At 39.4% G+C, this 13,964-nt stretch overlaps 1 long non-coding RNA gene across 1 annotated transcript; it reads right to left on the reverse strand.

The window, feature by feature from the left end:
* Positions 1 to 12,791: 12,791 nt before the first annotated feature.
* On the reverse strand, positions 12,792 to 13,722 carry LOC115290336. The gene is made up of 2 exons (XR_003908056.1): positions 13,658 to 13,722; positions 12,792 to 12,991 (listed from the first exon to the last, which is right to left on the reverse strand). It is a non-coding gene; the product is annotated as an uncharacterized LOC115290336 (long non-coding RNA).
* Positions 13,723 to 13,964: the final 242 nt, after the last annotated feature.

The raw sequence follows: 13,964 nt of genomic DNA on the forward strand, positions 1-13,964 counted from the left end.
TTATTACTATTAAATATAACAGGGAATCTTGGGCGACTCAGTTCATTAAGGATCAACTCTTGATGTCGGCTCAGGTCATGATCTCATGGTTTAAATCTCAATCAAGGTGTGAAAAGTCACTCCAGTTTCAATCAATGAAAACTTAGGGGAAAGCACAAACTTTAAAGCAGAATGTGGGCCATAGCATCTACTCTGAGAGTTCCTGTGTGGGGGACAGAGCATTAAATGTCACAAACATTTAAACACTACTAATCTCACTAGCAGGTGTGGATCCCAAGAATTAAGAATTGAACTGTTGGGGCACCTGGGTGGCTCAGTTGATTGAGTGGCGGGCTTCGGCTCAGGTCATGATCTCATGGTTCATAGGTTCAAGCCCCACGTCGGGCTCTGCTGACAGCTAGCTCAGAGCCTGGAACATGGCTTCAGATTCTGTGTCTCCCTCTCTCTCTGATCCTCCCCTCCTCATGCTGTCTCTCTCTGTCTCTCAAAAATAAATTAAAAAACATTAAAAATTTAAAAAAAAAAGAATTGAACTGTGGACAATGTCATCCCAAATATATATTCAGCAGTAATGCTTTCAAACTGAAAAATCAAGCTCAGGAACCAAAGGCTGATGATGTGCAAAAAGAGTTGAATCAAATGACTGATGATGTTCAAAGTGTTGAAAGAAACATTATTTTCTGAACTGTTATACAGTGCCACCCACACAGGAAATTCAACAGACAGATTAATTATACCTAGCATGTAATCCAAAAGATCCTGAGAATGTGCTTTATTTATTTTTTCTTTAGGGACAGGAGGAGAGTAAAATAAGATGGTATCTGCACACAATTCTATGATCTGGGTGTGCTGGTTTCATCTACAAGATCTTAAGTCACGCTAATTCTTCCCCAAATTGTTATCCTTCTTCTGTAAATAAACCCAAACCTTCATTTCAAACAACTGGCCCAATGCAAACAATTACTAACCTCAGCTCAGATAGGAGCCCTATTGCTCAACCCCAGAAAAGACATCCAGGATGACCCTACTGATCTGAGTTGTTTTTACAATTTTTTCTCAAGTTCATGCTTACACACTGCCGTCCACTTTTGTTTACCACCTTTTCCACCTCCTAAAAGATGTGCCCCTTTTCTGGACTCCTTCCAATGCCACCTTGAAAAGCTTGTGCAATCTCAAAATGCCTGGTTTGCTAAAAGAACGAAAGAGGAGCCAAAATATGACTAAACTTGAGACTACCCTAAAAAATCTGAAAATATTGTCACCCTGAGCCAGAAATGAGAGGCTGGCATTTCCTTGCCATCCATTTGATTTTGGTACATGGTTGTAAAGCTAATGAAAAAGTCCCTCATCGTAATGAGTTCAGACAGACACATACTCTTCAGTGTGTGGACCTGTTGGTGTGTGTGCCTAGGTAGTTCTTGCTCTGACAACTGAGGGTGAGGCCAGTTTGCACACTAACTGCCCTGGGAGCATGTGTGCAGCACAGTGCTTCTAGAAGTCTTTCCACCGGCCCCACTGTCAGCCAGCCCTTCCACCCCCCCAACCTCAGCAAGCATGCCAGGCTCCTCATGTTTCCTGGATTGACCTTCCCTCCCACCTCACTTCACTTGCCTGGCACCAGCTGTTTCCTCTGCCTGGAACACTCTCTACTGCTGACTGTAACTCTCACTTCAAAAATCAGCTTAAACAATTCTTCCTTGATAAACCCCCAGACAAGTCAAGGTTCCCTACAGTGGAGCCTATCGGGGCTGTGTCCTCAGCCTGCCTGGTGCCTAGCAATCTGAACATGGGTTAAATGGCAGCTGCTGTACTCTAAGCTTTGGTAGAGTGGAGCCTTGCCTGTCTTGCTCACAGCAGTGGGCAACACAGACTTACCCACTAAGTAGTAGCTGATGACACCAAAGCCCATTTACCTCTTTTACACCAGAGCAGGGACTATGTCCCCTCCTGTTTGCATTTCCCAAACACCATACAGGCTCCAATGCACAGTGAGTGTCTCACAAATACTTGCTTTGGGCATATCCTTCTAATTTATTTCATGATACAGAGACAGATAAATCAAGTAAGGAACTAGGCTTTGTGCCTTAAAAAAAATCTTGTGCTTTTAAACAAAATGCCCACAATAGGAAGCAATTTATCAATGATAAAACTCATTGTACCCCTCCCTTCTTAGTTTCTTTAAGACCACCTACCCCAAAAAATCAGTTGTAAAATGGAAAGTTTTAATCAGCCAGTTGTTGGGTTTGGCATATTTTTGACGATCAAATTTGAAGAGTTTTTTTTTTCACTGAATCCCAACTTTTAAAAAATCTAATTTGAATTTGGAAGGCCTTCAAAAAATAAGTGTGTCATTGTATTTTTCCCTAAAATGAAATTCACTGGAGGACTAGGTTCTGATGATCAATCCAGATGCATTCAAACTAGTACAGACCATTAAAGGAAGGAAATCTGGATGTAAAGATAAAGAATTATCCACATGGACTAAATCTTAAAGCAGACGTTGGGCCTTCGATGTCTTCCTCTAGAATAAGAACGACCAATCAGGAGTGAGATTGGGGGTGGGGAGGGGAGGAGGAGTTTCTGCCGCTCTACTTGTGTTTTTAAACGAATGAAATGCTGACAACTTGATCATAACCAGATTGCTTTCTCACTCTTACCCCAATGAGTAAAATTTACTTAGTCAATACTTATGAGTGAGAGTTTTTAAAAAAATGTATTTAAGCTGTTTGTTAAAACATATGATCTATACTGAAACGTTTAGATGTTAATGATACTAGAAATCAGAGTATTCTGGGAAGAATAAAGGACATTTCCCCAAGCTGTTTGCAATTGTTTCTGTTCATTTTTTTTGCATTTAATAACCCTGTAAATCAGCAAATTAATGGCAACCTGAGTTCACGTTGGATACATGCACATATTTTCCCTAGTTAGAAACTCCACCAGGTTTTAGCTTGTTAAATACATACCATGGCCCATCTATAAGGAAGTCCAGCAAGCCAACCACTTCTGCTTATAGGTAGAAATTTTGTAACATCTGGAGAAAATAGTGACACAATTAAGAATTCTAGTATTTTCCTGTATCCAATAAAACCTCTGGCAGCAGTGATACAAATCTTTCCATGTGGTTACACTACACACCCGCCTAGAGTTCATCAACTAGAAGAAAGAAGGGTCATTCAAACATTTAAAAAATTCATTATGTGCTATCATTGCCACCTCTATAGCCAATAAAAGTACCATGTTTGTGGGAACAGCAAGGCATCCTGCTACTAGAGGGATCCCAGGCTATTCTGGAAAGCACCTCAGGTGGGCAAGGAGACAGAATCTGCCAGGTGAAAGTTCCTATCACACTGAGTCGCCTTTTCTGCAAGAAACAAAACAAGAAAGTGGATGGGAGGTAGGGATGAAAAGGGAAAGATGAAGAAGAAAATACTGTGCACATTAAAGCACAAGCTAATGTGATCCTGTGAGTTTGCTCAGGTGTTCCTACCTTCACTTGTAGACTAAGAAGCTTGAATTGATCTTCAGACTCATGATACTTCATCATACTTCATAATTCTAAACCTTTGAGACACAGCTTTGTTGTCAGAAGCTGGAATCCTAAAGTCACCAAACTTGGGTTCATTTTTTTTAGTTGACCCATCAGTAGATTCAGTTTCCATGTTTTGTCAGTGGTCGTATCCCACTACTTTTAGGACACTTTACTCAACACCCTTAAACTTCACCTTGGTATAGTTTTGATCGTCAAATTTGAACTGTAGCAGGGATAGGAGTGAGAGAAAGTGAATCCAGAAAAGTTCTTGCCAGTTTAAGCAACAATCCATCCTCAATTTTAATATCATCTTTATCATCCCAGGATATTGGCCAGTATAGTCATCAAATGTAGCCAGTTAGTAAAATCAAATCAATATTTAGGACAAAAAGTCAAAATCTGTTTAAGAGAGAAAGTGCATGCTTCACGATCCTCTGTACCTCATTTCCATGGATCTCAATCTCAGAGGGGTAGTTTCCACACTCAATTACAGAGAACACCCCAACTTACCATCAGATGGCCATGACAAGTCTTTGGACTTTGCTGTAAAATTATGCTAGAAATTCCTGCTTGAAATATATAGAAATTATGCTTGAAATATAGGCTTGCTATATTTCAAGAAGTTTGTATTTATTAAAAATATTGAGAGACCAAAAAAATGCATTCTGTGAATTGTGGGCCCTCTTATAAAACAGGCTGAAGACAGAGAAATGTGATCTCATTCTTGCTACTTTTTAATTGTGTGAACTTACTCAAATTCTGACAGTTAATTTTCTTATTAATAAATGAGCATAAAATATCTCTTTCATAGAATTGTAGAGAGACGGAAGTGAGGCAAATAATACACAATCCAGTGTCTAGTGGCTGACACATAGAAAGCTTTCAGTAAATGTTATCAAGGAATATTACTATCATCATCACCGTAATCAACACTGTTTATGGAATGCTTGGTTTTATTAAAAAGAAAAACAAGAGAACATGATAAATTGCATTTGGTTCCTCACAAAGAATGGAGCTGTGGCCATGCATTAAGTCAAAGCTGGACTTTTCAACTAAAATACTCTGATGCATTCTCTGAAGAAGTCAGTTGCTGGTTTCTTGATCAACCGTATTTAATATTTCCCAGAGAAAAAGATGTTAGGAAAACTCACTGAAAATCTCCACACTGGGAGTTAGGTAAGCAACCTCACACCTTTCCTCTCTAGCCACCATCTCCAGAAATGACCTCACCACACAATTAAGGACCAGCTAGGATAATCTAGACAAGACCTATAGCTGCCAGACAGAAACATGTCATTGAAAGCTTTATGAGGCTGTTACATCCATGGGTTCTCAAGGTCCAGAAGGTGGCAACATGGTGGCACAAGCCAGAATAAAGGGGTTGGCAGCCTTGAGGTCATGTTGTGTGTGTCCTAAAGCTTCCAACAAACCTGGTTCCCCTCATATAACCAGGACACTGAAGGAAGCAGAACAAAAGTGTACGTGTTGATGTTGCGTGAGGAGGTGGGGTGGGAACACCAAACTACTTCATAAGATCTCCACATAGATAGGAAATTAAATTGCTTTAACTCTAAAATAATCTATTCAAAAGGGCCAACCTCTAAAGGAAACATAAGACAAAAGCTAGGAAAGATGAATTGCTATGTTCAGAGAATAAAAAGCATAGAGTCCACTGGTTGTCATCCCTAGCTTGGCTTTTCTTTCCTTTTCCAACTCAAGAGTTCTTTTCATTAAAATGGCAATATCATGCACCTGTCCTTGTCAGCATCTATCTGTACAACTTCTCTTTTCTTTACAAATGCATTCACTTTTTATAAAAATGGGAATATTAGGTAAACCTATTGTGAACATCTTTCCTTGTCAATATTTATCTGCAGCATGATTTTAATGGCCTCGCTGAGGTCTGAACAAAACCCACTGTCTCATCGCTGACCTCCAGAGTTTTACAGAAGTTCTTTCACGGAGTGATCTGTGCTGTGACCAAAGTAATTTCTCTCACCAGAATTACAGAGCATATTAAATCTGTAAAAGCGTCCCTCCGTGAAGCTCTTTACCATCAGCTGAGTCTTCTCAGCTGTCCCCAGAGCCTCTGGGACACTACACTCCTTCTTCACCTCATAGCTTGTCCTCGGTGGATGCCCTTGGTACGAACACATCCCACCGCTGAGAGCCTCCAGGACCTTCAACGTTCCCACCAATCTCCTACATTGAGCCCTTCCCTCCCTGGATCCCTGGAAGCTGACCTCCTAGGGAATTCTCTCTTAGAGACACAGTAAGTATAATGAATACATCCTGATTTTTCTTCAAGCCCCTCTACATACAGTTTTCTAGTCCATGTATGTCACTGACTGTACTTATTTGCTGACTGCTGCCAACTATTGCACTTTGTAAGCTCCTTAGAAGTTCAGACCATTTTATTTGTTTTACATTTACTTATTTTTGAGAAAAAGGGAGACAGAACATAAGCAGGGGAGAGATAGAGAGAGAGGGAGACACAGAATCTCCAACAGGCTCCAGGCTCTGAGCTGTCAGCACAGACCCTGACAAAAAGCTTGAACTCATGAACCACAAGATCACAACCCGACCGGAAGTCAGATGCTTAACTGACTGAGCCACCCAGGCACCTCCAGACCATTTTATTAACAAACTTGCAGTCTAGCTCTCTGGCTCCAGTAAATGCTACTGAGAAAATTAAAAGAAGCACTCAGCTAACCAAAAGTTTACTTTTATTACCAAAGACACATTTCTTCTTATTTTCAATTTAGAGGAAACTATCAAATAAATCATGCTCTAGCCATGATTAGAAGTCCTCTGCAGATTATTTTCCTCAGAAGTCCACAATCCTCCTGAAAACTCCTATCATATTAGCAGAAATTTGTTTTCATCTGATTTTAACTCAAGATAAACAAACCAGAACTGTGAAGGTGAGGATGTCCACAATTCTTTATGGAGCAACCCAAGCTTATAGGAATTTGAGAAGTGTGGTAAAAAAAAAAAATCACACACATACAAAATCCCATCCCTGATACGTTTCTTTTGCTTCAAGGCAAAATTGTTTGTAAAAACTTTTCTTTTGATTTTTGTTATCCAAATAATTCCAGCTTAAATTGGAACTCAAATATTAATCTGATAATAACACCGTTGAGACACATTCTCTGACAATTGATCTCAAATGACTTACGAGGCTTTACTTTACCCTATTTTCTGCATTCCTTTCCAGCCAGGGTTTGCCCGTCTTTAACACCAACCACCCCCACCACCACCCACCACACCACCATCATGTGGGAGAAAAAAAAGACCCTGAAGTGTATGTCTTAAGATGATTACTATGTGCTTGGGAATATCCTTTAATTTAAATTTTGTTTTATTTTATTTTTAGCTTCAAAGCTTTTGCAGGAATGAACACCTGTCTTTCAGGGCATTATAAGAAATTGTCAGGTACCTAACTACTTTGTTTTGTCAAGTTCTCCAACGGTGACACTGAGGATAAGAGTCACATTTTAATTAATGATCAAAGCAAAGGACACCTGTAAGGCTGGGTTAGACTTTTAAATTCTTTGATATCAGGCTTACAAATCTGAAAGAGCCCTTTGATTCCCCTGGGTCTGTCCTTTCTTGGAGATCAGCTTAAATCTTATTTCAAAAGCAACATATTTAGCTAATCTGAGTACTGAAGTTATGGGTGACAATGTCCACTCACACAGCAACCCTTAACACCTTCTAAAAGTCACACTCTCTTACGAAGGATGCCAGGGCACTGTCCCAAAAGCCCCATTATGCAGGAGATTTATTGTGACACAGGCTGCTTAGGGTATAAGGAGCCCTCAAAGAGTCTCAGGAATCCTTGGAGTGGGCACGAATGTAAGGAAACTGGTATCATGGCTTCTGTCTATATATAAAGGGAAGGAGGATATGGGATCTGCTGTCATTTTATATAAAGTAAAATACATACAGAGTTATATATGTTTATGTTATATAACAGAACATCACCCTATTTCTGTATTAATATAATAATATGCAAAATAACAAGTAAAAGATTAACAGTAATATACTAACATGTTTATATTTTATACTATACGTTTATTATTAAATGTGACACATGCTAATAATACAGTAATTTTATTCACATATACACTAACAATTCCCATGGTGAAAATGGGGCAGGTCCCCAGGTTTGCAGTGACACGTAAAAGCAGCTTGGGATCTCTAACTGACCACTAGAAACAGTACTTTAAAAACTTTACAAGGCACCTGGGTGGCTCAGTCAGTTAAGCGTGCAACTTCGGCTCAGGTCATGATCTCATAGTTTGTGGGTTCGAGCCCCGTGTCAGGCTCTGTGCTGACAGCTCAGAGCCTGGAGCCTGCTTCAGATTCTGTGTCTCCCTCTTTCTGCCCCTTCTCTGCTCACACTCTGTCTCTCTCTGTCTCTCAAAAATGAATAAACATTAAAAACAAAATTTTAAACTTTACAATAGTGGAAATACAGAAAAGTACAGAGAATAAAATCCAGAAATAATCCCCTTCATATATTAGAGCTCCTTCATGAACTTTGTAATACGACCACAGTTTTACAATTTTGTGTACTGAACATATAACTTTGTATTCTTCTTTTTTTACAATTAACATGAGTGTTTTTCTTTATTACTAAAACTGCCAATGACTGTATGGTTATATATCCTATAACTCACAAACATGTACTTGATCATGCAATTATATCTAATTTTCTGCTAATATACAATACACAATGAAATTAAGTAAATAAAACAGTGTGGAATGTTCCTAATGCATAATGCTAAAGTGTCTTCCAAATAGGCCATATCAGTTTACAATTCTACCAGCAATGTATTTTCCTGGAGAATGCCTAACTGCCAGTATTTCATGTTTCTTGTAATTTTTGGACACTAATTTAGTTTTAAACTTTTTTGCAGTTTTTTTAATCACTAACGTGATTGAATATTATTTATGCTTTCCCAGGCATTTCAACTTCCCCTTTTGTGTTTGTCTAGTCTTATTGACTGTACACTCCAACTATTGATTTATATGAGCTTTTTATATATTGAGCATAACCTTTCATCATTAACTTTATTGCAAATACATTTCTTTTCATTTTTCTTTATTTGTAAAAACGTTATCAATGGGATTGCTGGGTGATTTAGTCGGTTAAGCAGCCGACTTTGGCTCCAGTCAGGATCTCATGGTCTGTGTTTTTGAGACCCACATCAGGCTCTGTGCTGACAGCTCAGAGCTGACAGGCTCCAGACCTGCTTCAGATTCTCTGCCCCTCCCCTGCCCTCACTCTGTCTCTCTCTTAATAATAAACATTAAAAATATTTTTTAAATGTTATCAATGGAGTTTTAAATCCACAAAGGTATATAAACACTTTTAAAATCTTATTCAAGAAATCTACCAGTCTTTTCCTCTATGATTCCTTTTATTGCTTATTATTTTAGAGGTTTTCCCATAGAGAAATTAGATAGATATCTGCCTGTTTTCTTATTGCTTATTTTATTTTACATTAGCTCTATCTAAACTCATATTTCTTTAAACTAAATAATTATTTGGAACAAAGCTAAGTATTTTTCTTCCTCACAACATATTTTGCAAATATTCCCATTAATTTTCAAAAACCCACCAAGAAAAAACTAGGTCATTTCCCAGCAAGAAATCATTGTGGAAGCATCAAACTACCCTCAATGGGGTTTTAAGGAGTTTCCAATTTCTTTCTACCCTGAGTTCATCAAAACCTAACAAATAAACAATCAACAGAAACAATGTAATGGTTTAAGGCACAGTCTGTCTCAATTGTAATTTCTCATGGAGTAATAATCTGTGCACAATTTTTAACTTTATAAAGGAGATGGTAATTGTGATGGGCTCTGTTTTTCTAATGAAGTGATCATCTGGTTTGGTGTGACAATTTGAAAGGAAAGTTTTGAAGAGTTGCATATGCTCCTTGAAGAGGAAATTTGATGAAAAGTAACAGCTTAGTATTTGCTATGAGGTCACTCAACTTAAAGCAGCTTTCAACATCTTTTGAAGAAACCACCCTTTAAAGTTTAACTGATCAAAGTGGCATAATGCACAGAAGTCAGAATTCCTCACTGGCCTATTCATTACTGAGGAGTGAAATGCAAAGATTTAAGAACTGAAGGTCAGTAGAGAATCCAAAAGTGAAGTTGTGTGCCCAGCACTTACCCATCAGAAAGAGAAGGATGCTAGCAAAGGCTTCAAACTAAATACAAGAGCCCATGGAAATGAGCCCATGCCTAATATCATACCTCACGTTATCAGAGAGCTATAATCCCTCCAACACCAACCAGATCAGAAATGGGTAAAGAACAGTATTCCTCCTCCTTGTTCATAATTTCTGATCCCAAGGAAAAAAAGACTCATGAAAATAATATTCATTCAAACTCTTCACTTACACTGAGACCAAATAGTAGGGTCCAATCTGGTTTTTAGAAAAATGCGGGGGGGGGGGGACAACCAGTTAATCTAAACCTACTAGGAGAAAGGGAATATGGCTATAATAATTAGAATCAGCAGAGCTTAAAATCTAAAAGTGGACTGATGGTTAAGAGAAATGTCATTATGAGAATAAATGAGCTTCACTTGGGAAAAAATATAGGGCACATGGAGGTAGATGAAAAAGAAGTGGAGATGTAGGAAAATTCCTGGAGTTCCTTGCTCTTTCCACCAACACAATAATCTCAATCCAGGGGTGCCTGGGTGGTGCAGTCAGTTGAGTGGTTAACTCTTGATTTTGGTTCTGGTCACGATCCAAGGTCATGGGATTGAGCCCCATGTCAGGCTCCGCTCTGAGCATGAAGCCTGATTAAGATCCTTTCTCTCTCTCTTTCTCTCTCTCTCGCTCTCTCTCTCTCCCTCTGTCTCTCTTTCTCCCTCTCTCTCCCCTTCACTCTCCCCTATTTGCACACCCTCTCTCTAAAAACAAATAAATAAATAAATAAATAATCTCAATCCAATTTTCTATAAATGTGGAAAGAATGAAACTTTGATAGGTCATGGGTCACTCTATTGCAAAATGTTTGCCTAAGATTGTGCCAGTCCAAGTTATAATATATCAGACCCTGTGCTACGCATATAGTATACTAAAGAAAAGTCCAATATATTCCTAATATCCAAAATATTCCTAAGTAGGATCATGAAATCTAGGTATATCAGAGAATGAATACTTCATGGTCTAGTCTATGTAGACTAGTATCAATCACTTTGTATTATGTTGGAAATAATAAGTTTGTTTCACTAAAAATATGCAGCATTGCATAAAATTGGCTCACATATTTAGAACAATATTAACATGAGTAAGGCAGCTGAGGATTGGTAAGGATCTATGTTTTTAGGGGAACCGAGGAAGCAAACCCTAAATTACTAGGGGAAGCCTTTTCCTGGGTCTACAACCGGATTAAATTGGTCATTCTCTTCCCTCCAACTTCCACTCCCAACCTGTAACCCCTTAGGCACACAAGTAATTTTGCTGTAATTTAAGCAGGGCTGGTTGTTGTTTTTTTTTATGGAAAGTTAAGTGAAAGCACATATGTAGGCATGATCATCTCGCTCAGCTTCTGAGCCAAAAACTCAGCAGAAATATTTCACCTACACAAAAGGGGATTGTGGACGCAGATGGGACTGGCAGAGACAATGCAATGAAGTCAAGTGTTTTAAAGCCCTGTCACCCAGCATCAGCTCCTTGAGGAGAGCTCCCACATCAGGTTCCATCTCTATTCTTCACATATCTTCAAAGAAAGAAGATCAAATCTGGCACTGTCCAAAGATTCACGCCTATTTTTCTCTTGATCTTCCCCCTCAAAATCTCCCTTTGAACAAGATTTGCACATGCAGAATGAATAGAGATTAAGGGCAATTATGGTTTTTGTTTTGCTCTTAATGGCCCATGCAACCCTGAAATTTGCTCGTGAAATCTACAGCGAACACCGCCGTATTGCCTGTCTCATCTGTCAAGTGCCATATTTCATTGCTTCCAAATGCCATTTCTGGCATACGCTTTCAACCTCAATCTGAAAGCTTTATTTTTCATGTACTTTAAACACTGGGCACCAAGAATGAGAAATAAAATATCCCAGGACTCTGAGGAAGGGAATTCCAAGCGATCCCCCAGTAAGATCCCTTACTCACCCAAGATCCTGCTCATTTGAAAAAGCAAGGGCATGCAGTAGAGAGAGGAGTTAGGAGCACATTCCTGGGATTTAGAAGTGACGCCTCCAGAGTGAATGAAGTTCTGGAAGGCTGTTATCTTTGTCTGCCTTGTCAGAATCAGGAGGGGAAAGGTCCCCAAAGAATCCATCTCACTGACATAGAAATGGCAGCTGGTACTATTTCTCTTTAAATAAATGTTTGGTGCTAGTGCTGTCTATATAATCTTCCTTACAGCTAAAGGCTCACCAGAACAAAAGGCACGACAGAAAAATTAGGTGCGTGCCAAAGTGTTCTGAAGTAGGAAGGTGTGAGACATTTCCTGGTTTGGGCCCTCAGCCTCCCACCACCCCACCCTGGCTCACACTGTTCATTTCCCACAGGGGACTGTGGTCGGGTCAATTACCTGCCTTGTTTCTCAATGAACAAATGAGGATTGTTCCTTCTGCTCACAGTCAGCATGTGAGATCAGGTTCTGAGCCTTCTTTGACAGGCAGATTTTGTGACACAGGAACAAATAAGTAGTTGGAGAGTAACTAATAAATCATGTCTGTCGGGGCACATTGGTGTGACTGTAGACATGTGTGCACTCAACTCAAAATGCCAGGGGCCCACAGGAATGAGCCCAGACCCGGAACTAGAGGCCCTGGTTTTCTCTCTTAATTTACATAAGGATCTGACTCCACCCATCAATCAACGGAACCACAAAACCATAGTAATGTTAGCCCTCAAATTATTAACTGGTTGGGAATAAGCACATGACAAATATACAGGTGAAATGTAAATTCCATGTAATAGATATTCTACTTTGGAATTCCACGTATTTGAATTCCATGGTAGAGCAATATGTCAAATATATACATAATATATGCACTTGGTTTTAATGCTGGCATATACTGTGTGTGTGTGTGTGTGTGTGTGTGTGTGTGTGTGTGAGTATATGTGTGTATGCGTGTATGTGTGTATATGTGTATATATGTGTGTGTGTGTGTGTGTATATGTGTGTATGTGTGTCTGTATGTGTGTGTATGTGTGTGTATATGTGTGTATACTCACATATATATTAGAATCTCTAATTTTAGGAACAGTTACCAAATGTCTTTAATGGGTATGAAGGTAACAATGTAAGATAAATGGCCTCTGTTCTCTAGACACAAGTAACCCATCGATATACTTAATATACCCATTAGTAATTGTCTTCTGTCAGACCTCATGCTACTATCTAAGTGGTTTCAAGTCCATTCTTCATTCCAACTCTCCAAACAATATTTGACTTCCATTATCTGTGAGATGGAAGTAATGAAAGCAAGTTAGTTACATGAGTTCAGTTAGCCCCTCAAGCCCACACAGCTCATGAGTGTTGAAACCAGTCTGCCTGGGTGTGAAGTCTGCGATCCTTTTGAGCAAGGTACTGCTAGCAGTGGCTATGACACCAGGGCATGACGAGGGCTATGAGAACGTGACAAGCAAGAGCCACCATGCTGGCTCAATGGAGGCACACCCTCTCATCACAAGAGAACCGACGAAGGGTCATCAGAGAAGTAAGCAGTATTTGAGCTGGCCTTCAGTCATATTGTTGACCATCTGCCATGATTACAACTGAAAGTTAGAATTCTGACCAAAGTAACCCAGGGGCCCCAGGGTGGCTCAGTTGGTTGAGCGTCTGACTCTTGGTTTCAGCCAGGTCATGATCCAAAGATCATGGGATGAGCCCAGTGTTGGGCTCCATTCTGAGCATGGTGCCTGCTTGAGATTCTCTCTCTCTCTCTCTCTCTCTCTCTCACTCCCTCTCTCTCTCTCTCTTTACCCCCCTTCTCTCTGTCATAAATTAATTAATTAATTTTAAAAATGCTCGTGACACCACCAGCTGTATGACCTTACACAAATAAGTTAACTTCCTTAAAACTTAGTTTCCTCAACTATTAAACAGGGCTAATACTAGTACCTACCTCAGATATGAGGACTAAGGAGATCAAGTGTGGCAAACGATGTTACATAAAATCCTGGCCCACTGTAACCACAGAGCAACTAATAGTAATACCATTAATGGTTAGTGATATCTCCCCATCCAATAACCAGAAGCTATTGTCCTACATATTCTGAGACTATCAGCTTTCCTTTATTTAACGACATGTGAGATTGTGTGGTAAGAAGAACATTCTAAGGAAACAATAAGGTTCTATGATTAGAACTTTTCTTCTTTGTAATTTTTACAAACATGTCTTCACTGGTGTTCTGCCACATCTAGGTCAATCT

The sequence above is a fragment of the Suricata suricatta genome, chromosome 4 (genome assembly GCF_006229205.1).
Source record: "Suricata suricatta isolate VVHF042 chromosome 4, meerkat_22Aug2017_6uvM2_HiC, whole genome shotgun sequence".
Classification (NCBI taxonomy): Eukaryota; Metazoa; Chordata; class Mammalia; order Carnivora; family Herpestidae; genus Suricata; species Suricata suricatta.